At 47.4% G+C, this 12,752-nt stretch overlaps 1 long non-coding RNA gene across 1 annotated transcript in view; it reads right to left on the reverse strand.

The window, feature by feature from the left end:
* The window catches only part of LOC121861876, a 69,454-nt gene extending 57,318 nt beyond the window's left edge, over positions 1-12,136 (reverse strand). Inside the window, exon 1 of the long non-coding RNA XR_006088104.1 lies at positions 12,084-12,136. This is a non-coding gene — a long non-coding RNA (uncharacterized LOC121861876). The remainder of the gene's footprint in view (positions 1-12,083) is intronic.
* Positions 12,137-12,752: the final 616 nt, after the last annotated feature.

Below are 12,752 nucleotides of genomic sequence, written 5' to 3' on the forward strand. Positions count from 1 at the left end.
AGGTAGAGATGAATTAAGGGAGGGAAGGAAGATGGGTATAAACAAAGGGAGAGAAGGAAAGAGGGAGGGAGAGAGGAAGGAGGGAGGGAAAGAGGGAAGGAGAGAAGGAGGGTGAGGGGGAGGGAGGGTGAGGGGGAGGGAGGGTGAGGGGGAGGGAGGGAGAGAGGGAGGGAGGGAGGGAGGGAGGGCCAGCAGTGACCCTCCGTCCCTCCCCTCTCCACCACATCAGTTCAGGTAATATGTCCAGGTAAGTCACTCTAATTAAGGCAGGTAAACAACTCATTAACTTAGGCCGAAGACCTGAAAAATAGGGTACAAAATCTGGTCGGGGGGGGGCCGGGGAATAGGTCAGGGATATTTAATTAGGGGTAAATCAGGTCAAGTAAGGTAAGTTATAGGTAAGGTAGTGGTTACTTAGCAGGTCTTAGGTAATGGTCACTCTTAGGGAACTCATAGGTCACTTACTGGGTCATAGGTAGCTCATAGGTCACTCACTGGGTCATAGCTTGCTCATAGGTAAGTCATAGGTCACTCACTGGGTCATAGGTTGCTCATAGGTCACTCACTGGGTCATAAGTTGCTCATAGGTCACTCGCTGAGATCATAGGTAAGTCATAAGTCCCTCACTGGGCTATAGGTAACTCATAGATCACTCTCTGGGCCATAGGTAATTCATAAGTCGTTCACTGGGCTATAGGTAATTCATAGATCACTCTCTGGGCCATAGGTAATTCATAAGTCGCTCACTGGGCCATAGGTAATTCATAGGTCACTCTCTGGGTCATAGGTAAGGCAGATGTCCCTCAAGTAGGTCACAGGTGAGTCTGATTGAATACTTAAGGAGTGAGTGGTTAATTAATGACTCAGAGGGCAGGTAGACCGGCTGGCGGGTCTCAACCTACCTCTCTCTCTGTCTACTTATGTATGTATGTATGTATGTATGTATGTATGTATGTATGTATGTATGTATGTATGTATGAATGTATGTATGTGTCTATCCATCTATTCATCTATCTATTTATCAGTATACTGTATAAGTCAACATCTGGTTAGTAATATAAACATCCAAGTATGAATGTATATATGTATGAGAGAGAGAGAGAGAGAGAGAGAGAGAGAGAGAGAGAGAGAGAGTAGGCAGGTGAGAGAGAGAGAGAGAGGAGAGAGAGAGAGAGAGAGAGGGAGAGAGAGAGAGAGAGAGAGAGAGAGAGAGAGAGAGAGAGAGAGAGAGAGAGAGAGGAGTGCAAGTGTGGGTTCAAAGGAAGAGTCAAGAGGTCACAGAGGAGGCAGGGACCAGCAGGTGTTGACCCCCCCTTGGAACGCGAAGTCACTAAGCTGATGGTTCAGGCTTCCCCTCCCTCACCCTTACCCCCCCCCCACAGCACACCCACCACAACAACATTAGGGCCTTGTCAGGGAGGGTGGAGGGAAGGAGACACAACCTCTCCTCCCTGTCTCTCCCCTCCGTCTTCCACCCTTCCTCCTACCCCCCGTCTCCCTCCCTCCTTCTTACCTCCCCTGTCTCCCTCCTTCCTCCTCCCCCTACGTCTCTGTCTCCTTCCCTCCCTCTACCCATACCTTCATATATCTCTCCCTCCTCTATATCCATCTCCCCTACCCCATTCCCTCCCTCCCACTTCCCTACCCTTCCTCCTCTTCTTTACCTTCCCTTCATCTCCCCCATTCTTCCTCCTGTCTCCCCTCCTCCCTCCCATCTACCCTCCCACCACTGTTCCACCCGTCAGTAAACAATGACAGCCTCCTTTCTCTCATATCACCTGACTGGGCTACTGAGCACAGATTAGGTGGGTGAAACTAATCTGGTCAGTAAAGGTGTTAAATTATTTAATCTCTCTCTCTCTCTCTTCTTCATTCCTTCATCTTCATTTCCTTCACTCCAAACATCCCTTCTCTCTCTCTCTCTCTCTCTCTCTCTCTCTCTCTCTCTCTCTCTCTGTCTCCCCAATCGTTCTTCCTCTCTTCCTCTCCCAAGCCGTTCCACACCACGGCTTTGGAGAGAACTTACCTCTTCCCTCCACCACACCTCCGACCCTAACCTAACCTAACCTAAACATAACCTAACCTAAACCTAACCTAACCTAACCTAACCTAACCTAACCTAACCTAACCTAACCTAACCTAACCAACCTAACCTAACCTAACCTAACCTAACCTAACCTAACCTAACCTAACCTAACCTAACCTAACCTAAACCTAACCTAACCTAACCAATCAAGGAGTCATTTGGTACCCCTCTGCTATACTTGATATGGTGGCTTCTTTCAAGGGGTAAGTGGTACCCTTTAGGAGCTCAAGTGGTACCTTTGCCAGATCAAGTAGGTACCCCCGTTGGTATCTCTGACCCGACAACGTAATACCATTAACAGATAAACGGTACAGAGGTGGAAAGGAGGAGATACCCTATTACATATGTCCCTCCCTTTTAGTACAACCCCATCTATCCCACTCCCCCCTTTCCATATACTGAACCTCACCCCTTCCCCTTTCCACTATGACAACTTACCCCCTCCTCCCTCCCTCCCTTCCCCTTCAAGGCTAAGTTATATACCCCCTTCCCTCCATCCTCCCTCCCCCACAAGGTCAAGTAAAACACCTCCTTCCCTCCCTCTCCCCTATGAGGTCGAGTAATAACCCTCCCCCTATGAGGTCGAGTAATACCCCCCAACAACCTCATCACCCAAGAGGTCGATTAGCTCACCCGTGGCAGGTCGACCTATCCCCCTTTAAAACAGGTCATAGGTCAAATGTTGTCGTCTTTAATACGTGAAGGGAATTTCCTTTAATAGTTCCGAGGGTGATTTCCCCTTTATGGGTTAGCTCTCGTTTTTAAAGGGGTCGATGGGTAAGTAATAGGTCGAATGGGGTGGTTTTAATGGGTCGAATGGGGTGGTTTTAATGGGTCGAATGGGGTGGTTTTAATGGGTCGAATGGGGTGGCTTTAATGGGTCGAATGGGGTAGTCTTAATGGGTCGAATGGGGTAGTCTTAATGGGTCGAATGGGGTAGTCGTAATGGGTCGAATGGGGTACTCTTAATAGGTTGAATGGAGCGGTGTCAATGGGTCGAATGGGGCGGTATTAATGGGTCGAATGGAGCAGTTTTAATGGGTCAATTGACAAATAATGGGTCAAATGGGACAGTTTCTCCTAGACACGCATCTTCACTTCTGGCTACAACTCACAAAAATATTTAAATAACCGTACTGTACCTTACAAAGTCATCCTTGTATCCGAACAATACCTCACAAAATTATTATATCCGGACCGTAAATAGCTTAAGCATTCAAATAACCGGACAACAACTGATAAATCATTATAACCGGTTTACACCCATCCAAAACATTCGTATAACACTACACTTAATAATTATATCCATATAACCGGATTTCAGTTAAAAAGAACATGTAATAGTACTAAAGCTTATAAAATATCCGGACTTTATCCCACTAACTATCTAAATAACCGGAAGAGGTCACACAAAAATACCTAAATAACCGGATTAAAACACACAAATACTCAAATAACCGGATTAAACCATACAAAATACTCAAATAACCGGATTAAACCACAAAATACTCAAATAACCGGCCTACAACCCACCAAACATAATAACCGGACTTTATCTCACGAGAATACACCGCAGCGGAGGTCGTCTCAGAAATGTAAACAAAGCCACGTGGTGTTGTGTTGACGTTTTCCCGCGTAATGTGTAACGTGTCTCAACAAGTCAATGACGGGAATGAAAAAAATAAAAATAGGTAGGTAGGTAGGTAGGTAGGTAGGTAGGTAGGTAGGTAGGTAGGTAGGTAGGTAGAATAATCTCTCCACTGCGCCACAACAATACTTAAGGCGCCATAATTTCACCATAGCATAATAATTATCGACTTACACCACACCTTGACATCTTGTTGTGACGTCTCTACCACACCTTGACATCTTGTTGTGACGTCTCTACCACACCTTGACATCTTGTTGTGACGTCTCTACCACACCTTGACATCTTGTTGTGACGTCTCTACCACACCTTGACATCTTGTTGTGACGTCTCTACCACACCTTGACATCTTGTTGTGACGTCTCTACCACACCTTGACATCTTGTTGTGACGTCTCTACCACACCTTGATTAGTGATGATGTGTCACCTGAAGATTAGCCACCCCCCGGCTTATTTCACCTGTTGATTAAACACCTAACTCTACCTGGGAGGGGTTGGGTTGGGTTAAGAAATTAAAGGTAAGAAAAACAGACAGACAGACAGATAGATAGACAGACAGATAGATAGACAGGGAGAAAGTATGTGGTCCTAATTAATCCATTCCCTCTCATCTCACTCCCCATCTTCACCATCCTTCACCCTTACACTCCTCATCAACTACTTTTTACTCCCTCCTTCATTCCCCCACCACTCTCACCTCACCAAACACCACCACCGCCTCATTCAACACCACTCACCTAACACCACTCACCCCCTCACCAAACACCACCACCCTCATCAACACCACTCAACCCCATCACCCAAAAACACCAAGGCAGAAAACTAGCTAGAACACACACACACACACACACACACACACACACACACACACACACACACACACACACACACACACACAGTAAGGTGTCGAGAAGGTGGAATTTACATATTGATTCTGTGAGACGCCGACCAGGGTCCACACCTGGCCGTGAAGACTGACTGACTTATACGACTGACTAACTTGTCTGACTAACTTGTATGACTGACTAACTGACTTATATGGCCGACTAATTTGTATGACTGACTGACTGGCCGACTTAACTGGCTGACATTACAAGACAACTAACATTACTGCTACAACCCAAGAGAAAATGTACACAAGCACATTATGTGACCTGACCTGACCTAACCAAACCCATCCAAACCTAACCAAACTAACCAGAAACACCCCCACCATCCATAACACCACCTCACCTGTACTTCCTAATTAACCCAGGTATTCACGTCACCCCCCAAATTAACACCTCCCCCCCCCCTCAAAAAAAGCAGAAAATAAATAGATTTAATTTATAATAACACAATATCTCCCATGTTAAGAATAACAGCTAAACAAAAGACACTATTAATGAACCAACTATTGTTTTACTCATCTACCTGTGGTTTGATAGTGAACAGGTAAGGGAGTCTCATTAATCGGTGTTTTTGTTACGTAATTAAATACCTTTTGTTGTTGTAATTATATTCTTAATCGTATTTCTTAATGAGTTTAGGTATTTTAGTTTAGCTGTGAGTTTGTTGTGGTATTTTGTGAGGGTAATTTGGGGTTTGTTCGTTGTATACCTGGTAGGGGTGAGGGGGTGAAGGTGGGTGGGGTGGGGATATAGCTGGTAGGGGTGAGGGGTGAAGGTGGGGTGGGTGGGGTGTTATATACCGTAGGGGGAGGGGTGAAGGTGGGTGGGGTGTTATATAGCTGGTAGGGGTGAAGGGTGAAGGTGGGGTGGGTGGGGGTGTTATATAGCTGGTAGGGTGAGGGGTGAAGGTGGGGGTGGGGTGTTATATAGCTGGTAGCGGTGAAGGGTGAAGGTGGGGTGGGGGTGTTATATACCTGGTAGGGTGAAGGGGTGAAGGGTGAGGGTGGGGTGGGGGTTATATAGCTGGTAGGGGTGAGGGGTGAAGGTGGGGTGGGGTGAGGGTTATATAGCTGGTAGGGGTGAGGGGTGAAGGTGGGGTGGGGTGTTATATACCTGGTAGGGGTGAGGGTGAAGGTGGGGTGGGGTGTTATATAGCTGGTAGGTGAAGGGGTGAAGGTGGGTGGGGTGGGGGTGTTATATAGCTGGTAGGGGTGAGGGGGTGAAGGGGTGGGTGGGGGTGTTATATAGCTGGTAGCAGAAGGGTGAAGGTGGGTGGGTGGGGTAAGAGACTATCTGTAGGGGTGAAGGTGAAGGGTGAGGGTGGGGTGGGGGGTTATATACCTGGTAGGGGTGAAGGAAGGGTGAGGGTTGGGTGGGGGTATAGCTGGTAAGGGTGAGGAAGGTGGGGTGGGGTGGGGAGTTATATACCTGGTAGGGGAGTGAGGGGTGAAGGGTGAGGGTGGGGTGTTATATAGCTGGTAGGGGTGAGGGGTGGGAAGTGGGGTGAATGGTAGGGGTGAGGGTGGGGTGGGGGTGTTATATACCTGGTAGGGAGGGTGAAGGTGGGGTGGGTGGGGGTGTTATATACCTGGTAGGGTGAGGGGGTGAAGGTGGGGTGGGGTGGGGGTGTTATATAGCTGGTAGGGGTGAGGGGTGGGGTGGGGTGGGGTGGGGTGTATAGTTGGTAGGTGAGGGTGGGGGGGGGGTGTTATATACCTGGTAGGGTGAGGGGTGAAGGTGGGGTGGGGTGGGGGTGTTATATACCTGGTAGGGTGAGGGGGAATGAGGGATGGGGTGAGGGGGTGTGATCTATACCTGGCAGGGGTGGGGTGGAGGTGAGGGAGGAAGGTGAGGGAAGGTGAGGGGGGGTAGGAGGACAAATTTAGCCAATAGACAGATAAACAGGAGATAGGATAGACAGTGAGGGACAGATATAAGACGGAAAAATCACAAAATTGGACAGAATATATTCTTTACCTGTCCTACGCCCACTAAACTGGACACATCAACTGGACAAAACTACTGGACAAAACACATATACAGACTGTCTTGCCGCCACCTCAAACAGACTGATTAATTGCCCTGCAGAAGGCGGTGAAGGAGGCAGGGTGCTTGGCTATCTCTTCCCGTCCACCGAGTCTGACCTGTTGATGTGTGTGTGTGTGTGTGTGTGATGGGTGGTGTGTGTGTGTGTGTGTTGATGGTGTGTGTGTGTGTGTGTGTGTGTGTGTGTGTGTGTGTGTGTTGATGGTGTGTGTGTGTGTGTGTGTATTAAATAGATGGAGAGAGAGAGAGAGAGAGAGGTGTGTGAGAGAGAGAGAGAGAGAGAGAGAGAGAGAGAGAGAGAGAGAGAGAGAGAGAGAGAGAGAGAGAGAGAGAGAGAGAGAGAGAGAGTAATAAGCAAGACAAAAATAACCTGCTAAATAACCACTATTACTACTAGCATTCAAAACAAGAACCACAACTACCACAACTACTAGAAACACCAAACTACCACCAGCAGACAGGGATTGGGTTGGCGTAGCGATTGGTCGATAATGAACCCTCGTGGCCATCTGTCAACAATACGACTACCAATACTACTACCACAACCACTATCACTACTACGACCACTACTACTACCACTACTACTACCACAACTACTACCACAACCACTACTGCCACTACAACCACCACCACCACCACCACTACTACTTTTCACTACTACTACTACCACCACCACCAGCACCACTACTACTACCACAACTACTACCACAACCACCACTACTACCACAATAAACTAGCCCCCCGCCCTATGTGGGTCAAATATGAATTTTTAAAATAATATCCCAGTAACTCATAGAACCGAAAATAAATTGATCCCTGTGACATAATTTTCAGAGCGATGTCAAAGGTGATGTCAGGAGCCAAAGGGTGATGCCAGGAGTCAAGTGTGATGTCAGGAGTCAAGGGAGGATGTCAGGAGTCAAGGGAGGTGATGTCAGGAGTCAAGGGTGATGTAAGGAATCAAGGGGAGTGATGTCAGGAGTCAAGGGAAGTGATGTAAGGAGTCAAGGGAAGTGATGTCAGGAATCAAGTGTGATATCAGGATTCTAGCCCTTGGTGTTAAGTGACTTCATCTCACAAGGAACTACAGGGAGTCTACAGACATCTGGTTGTTTGTGACATCATTCTGGGACAAGAGCAAGACGCTGATGTCAGGTATGGAAAGGTAGGAGCCTGGTGCATAAAGGGACATTATTTTAGTTAACTTGAGCAGACAAGAAGAAGAAGAAGAAGAAGAAGAAGAAGAAGAAGAAGAAGAAGAAGAAGAGGAAGAAGAAGAAGAGGAAGAGGAAGAGGAAGAAGAAGAGGAGGAGGAGGAGAGAAGAAGAAGAAGAAGAAGAAGAAGAAGAAGAAGGAGAAGGAGAAGGAAGAAGAAGAAGAAGAAGAAGAAGAAGAAGAAGAAGAAGAAGAAGAAGAAGAAGAAGAAGAAGAAGAAGAAGAAGGAAGAAGAAGAAGAAAGAAGAAGAAGAAGAAGAAGAAGAAGAAGAAGAAGAAGAAGAAGAAGAAGAAGAAGAAGGAAGAAGAAGAAGAAGAAGAAGAAGAAGAAGGAAGAAGAAGAAGAAGAAGAAGAAGAAGAAGAAGAAGAAGAAGAAGAAGAAGAAGAAGAAGAAGAAGAAGAAGAAGAAGAAGAAGAAGAAGGAAGAAGAAGAAGAAGAAGAAGAAGGAAGAAGAAGAAGAAGAAGAAGAAGAAGAAGAAGAAGAAGAAGAAGAAGAAGAAGAAGAAGAAGAAGAAGAAGAAGAAGAAGAAGAAGAAGAAGAAGAAGAAGAAGAAGAAGAAGAAGAAGAAGAAGAAGAAGAAGAAGAAGAAGAAGAAGAAGAAGAAGAAGAAGAAGAAGAAGAAGAAGAAGAAGAAGAAGAAGAAGAAGAAGAAGAAGAAGAAGAAGAAGAAGAAGAAGAAGAAGGAAGAAGAAGAAGAAGAAGAAGAAGAAGAAGAAGAAGAAGAAGAAGAAGAAGAAGAAGAAGAAGAAGAAGAAGAAGAAGAAGAAGAAGAAGAAGAAGAAGAAGAAGAAGAAGAAGAAGAAGAAGAAGAAGAAGAAGAAGAAGAAGAAGAAGAAGAAGAAGGAAGGAAGAAGGAAGGAAGAAGAAGAAGGAAGAAGAAGAAGAAGAAGAAGAAGAAGAAGAAGAAGAAGAAGAAGAAGAAGAAGAAGAAGAAGAAGAAGAAGAAGAAGAAGAAGAAGAAGAAGAAGAAGAAGAAGAAGAAGAAGAGTACAAGGAGAATGAAGAAGAAGAAGAAGAACAACACAGGGTGGAGAACAAGATGGCCTCCTGTTGCCCCTCGGAGACTTAAACGAAACACAAGAGAAGGTATAACAATTAGCAGGCAAGCAGGACACCCGTCAGGAAACAGCAGGACACCCGTCAGGAACAGTAGGACACCCGTCAGGAACAGCAGGAACAGCAGGACACCCGTCAGGAAACAGCAGGAACCCGTCAGGAACAGCAGGAAACATCAGGAACCCGTCAGGAACAGCAGGAAACAGCAGGACACCCGTCAAGGAACAGCAGGAAACAGCAGGAACCCGTCAGGAACAGCAGGACACCCGTCAGGAAACAGCATGACATCTCAAAGAAACAGCAGGACACCCGTCAGGAACAGCAGGAACCGGTCAGGAACAGCAGGAAACATCAGGAACCCGTCAGGAACAGCAGGAAACAGCAGGACACCCGTCAAGGAACAGCAGGAAACAGCAGGAACCTGTCAGGAACAGCAGGACACCCGTCAGGAAACAGCATGACATCCGTCAAGAAACAGCAAGACACCCGTCAAGAAACAGCAGGACACCCGTCAAGAAACAGCAGGACACCCGTCAGGAAACAGCAGGACACCCGTCAAGAAACAGCAGGACACCCGTCAAGAAACAGCAGGACACCCGTCAGGAAACAGCAGGACACCCGTCAAGAAACAGCAGGACACCCGTCAAGAACAGCAGGACACCCGTCAAGAAACAGCAGGACACCTGTCAAGAAACAGCAGGACACCTGTCAAGAAACAGCAGGACACCCGTGAAGAAACAGCAGGACACCCGTCAAGAAACAGCAGGACACCCTGTCAAGAAACAGCAGGACACCCGTCAAGAAACAGAATAAGGAACAGCAATGAAAAACACGAAAAATAAATATGATAGAAGGTACTGATAAGGCGGGAGGGAGGAGGAGGAGGAGGAGGAGGGAGGGAGGAGGACAACAGAGGAGGAGGAGGACAACAGAGGGAGGAAGAGAGCAGGTAGGTAAGGGATAGTAGGAGGGGGGGGGGAGGAGGAGGGGTGAGGGAGAGAAGGAGGGGTAAGGGAGGGAGGGCGGCTGTGGTGGTCTGGTGGAGAAGTCGATAGCCTGGGACACTACAGTCTCCAGGAGGAGCCACAGCGTGAGGGAAGTCATACCTCAAGAGGGCCTTCTCTCCCTCTGCCCCTCCTTGTCTCCCTCTCTAAGCTCCCTCCTTGTCTCCCTCTCTAAGCTCCCTCCTTGTCTCCCTCTCTAAGCCCTCCTTCCCTCTCTTCCTTGTTTCTTCCCTACCATATCTCCTCTCCTTCCCTCCCAACTCTATCACTGCCACCCCTCTCACTGTCCTTCTTCCACCCCTCCTCTCCCTCCTCCCTCACTGTCCCTCTCCCTCCCACCCTCCTCCCCCTCACTGTCCCTCTCCCTCCCTCCCTCACTGTCCCTCTCCCTCCCTCCCTCCTCACTGTCCCTCTCTCCCTCCTCCCTCTCTACTGTCCCTCTCTCCCCTCCTCCCTCTCACTGTCCCTCTCTCCCTCCTCCCTCTCACTGTCCCTCCCTCTCACTGTCCCTCTCCCTCCTCCCTCTAACTGTCCTCTCTCCCCTCTCCCATCTCACTGTCCTCCTCCCTCTCTCAGTGTCCCTCTCCCTCTCACTGTCCCTCTCCCTTGCCAAGCACCACATCATAACTTTCCGCCTCAAACGCTCACCAGGATACACCACCTTCCTTCCTCTCACACCTCCCGAGTTGTTGCTCTCACTCACACACACTCACACACACCTCACTCTCACACACACACTCACACACTCTCACTCTCACACACTCACCTCACACACTCACACACTCTCACACACACACTCACACACTCTCTCACTCTCTCACACACACTCGCATTCTAACACTTTTCCTCTTATATTCTTGTCTCTATCACACTCTTCCCTCTCTTCCTCTCACACTCTCTCCCCACTCTCTTTCACTCTGTCTGTCTATCATCTCTCCATCTGTCTCTCTCTATGTCAGTACACAAGGAGGCGGGCGGAGAGGCACTGCACTCAACAGCCATCGCGTCCCAAACTGTCAAGTCAGGTACCTATTAACAGCTGGGTGGACTGTGGTGTTCCCTGGGTTCGAACCATTGATTCTTAAGGCAGGCGGTTAGGGCTTTCCACTCAGCCATCTATTCGTGATTGTTCAATGTGTATGTATCTTGGTGATAAGGACACATGGATACATAACTATATACCTAAGGACACATACCCACGTACCTAAGGACACATACGCACGTACAGGCCTCAATGACTCCCCTGATACGGTAGTCAATCTGGAGCCTCTCGTCTTATTAACAGACAGACAGACAGACAGACAGACAGACACACACAGATAAACAGAAAGAACCTGACACACACACACACACACACACACACACACAAAAATTACCTCCATACCAAACAAACAAAACAAACAAACACAGCACATTTACACCCCATATTGTAAAAAAAAACCTGTAAATGAAACCCAATATTTACACACACACACATGTTTACACAGCAACAGGTAGTGGCTCAATTTACAATTATAATTATAGAAAAAATGGTCTTATTAACCCTGTTTTTTTTAGCTGATATGGGATTATGTTATTAGAGAGGGGGGGAGGAGAGGTGGGGGGAGGAGGGTGGAAGCAGGAGGAGGTAGGTGGGGGGGGAGGAGGGTGAAGCAGGAGGAGGGAGGAGGAGGAGGAGGAGGAGGAGGAGGAGGAGGGAGGAGGTAGGTAGGGGTGGGGTGAGGGAAGGGAGGGGGAGAGGGAAGAGGGGGGAAGGAGGGAAAGGAGAGGGTGGAAGGTGAAATAGAGAGAAGGGGAAGGTAGGTGGAGGGAGGGGGGAGAAGGAGTGGAGGAGAGGGGAGAGGGGGGAGGAGAAGGGGGAGGATATTAACACATATTAACACCCATGCTAAACACCTTCATGACGTCACACAATGTTTACAACACCTTCATGACGTCACACAATGTTTACAACACCTTCATGACGTCACACAATGTTTACAACACCTTCATGACGTCACACAATGTTTACAATACCTTCATGACGTCACACAATGTTTACAGACAGGTAAATTGATGTTGTTATAATACACCGGTTGTATTATTGTTGTTATGGCACACCTGTTGTGTTTTAATTACAGGTAAAGAGAACGACCTTAATTCCCTGGGCAGGTGTGATTGAAGTCCCCATTTGTTTTTCATGGTGCTGAAAGAAAGAAGGAAGGAAACTTGTTATTTTCGCTTCATTCATGATATTTTGTTATTATTATTATTATTGTTGTTATTATTACTATTATTACGACTACTATTATTATTACCATCACTCCACTCACCACTCACCACCACCACTCACCGCCACCACTCACCGCCACCACTCACCCACAACCACCACCACCACCACCACCACCACCACTCACCCACCACTCACCACCACTCCGCCACCACTCACCACAACCACCACCACCACCACTCACCACACCTCCTCACCCACCCCAACCACCCACCACTCCACCACCACCATCACCACCACTCACCACCACCACTCACCACCATCACCACTCTACCATCACATACCACAACACTCACCACCACCACAACCTACCACTCACCACTCACCACCACTCACCACTAAAAATAACAACACCAATCAATATTTATCATCCCATTCTTTATATAATTTAAAAACATCTCATTATATCAACTATAAAATCACTAGACCCTAATTATAAGAATCACAATTTAATTACGTATCTATTATATATGAATTAAGTTTTGTAGAGAGTTCTTAGTATATAACTCAATCTATATATAGGAACGGTAATTA

Source organism: Homarus americanus, unplaced genomic scaffold (assembly GCF_018991925.1).
Source record: "Homarus americanus isolate GMGI-L3 unplaced genomic scaffold, GMGI_Hamer_2.0 scaffold39889, whole genome shotgun sequence".
Lineage (NCBI taxonomy): Eukaryota > Metazoa > Arthropoda > Malacostraca > Decapoda > Nephropidae > Homarus > Homarus americanus.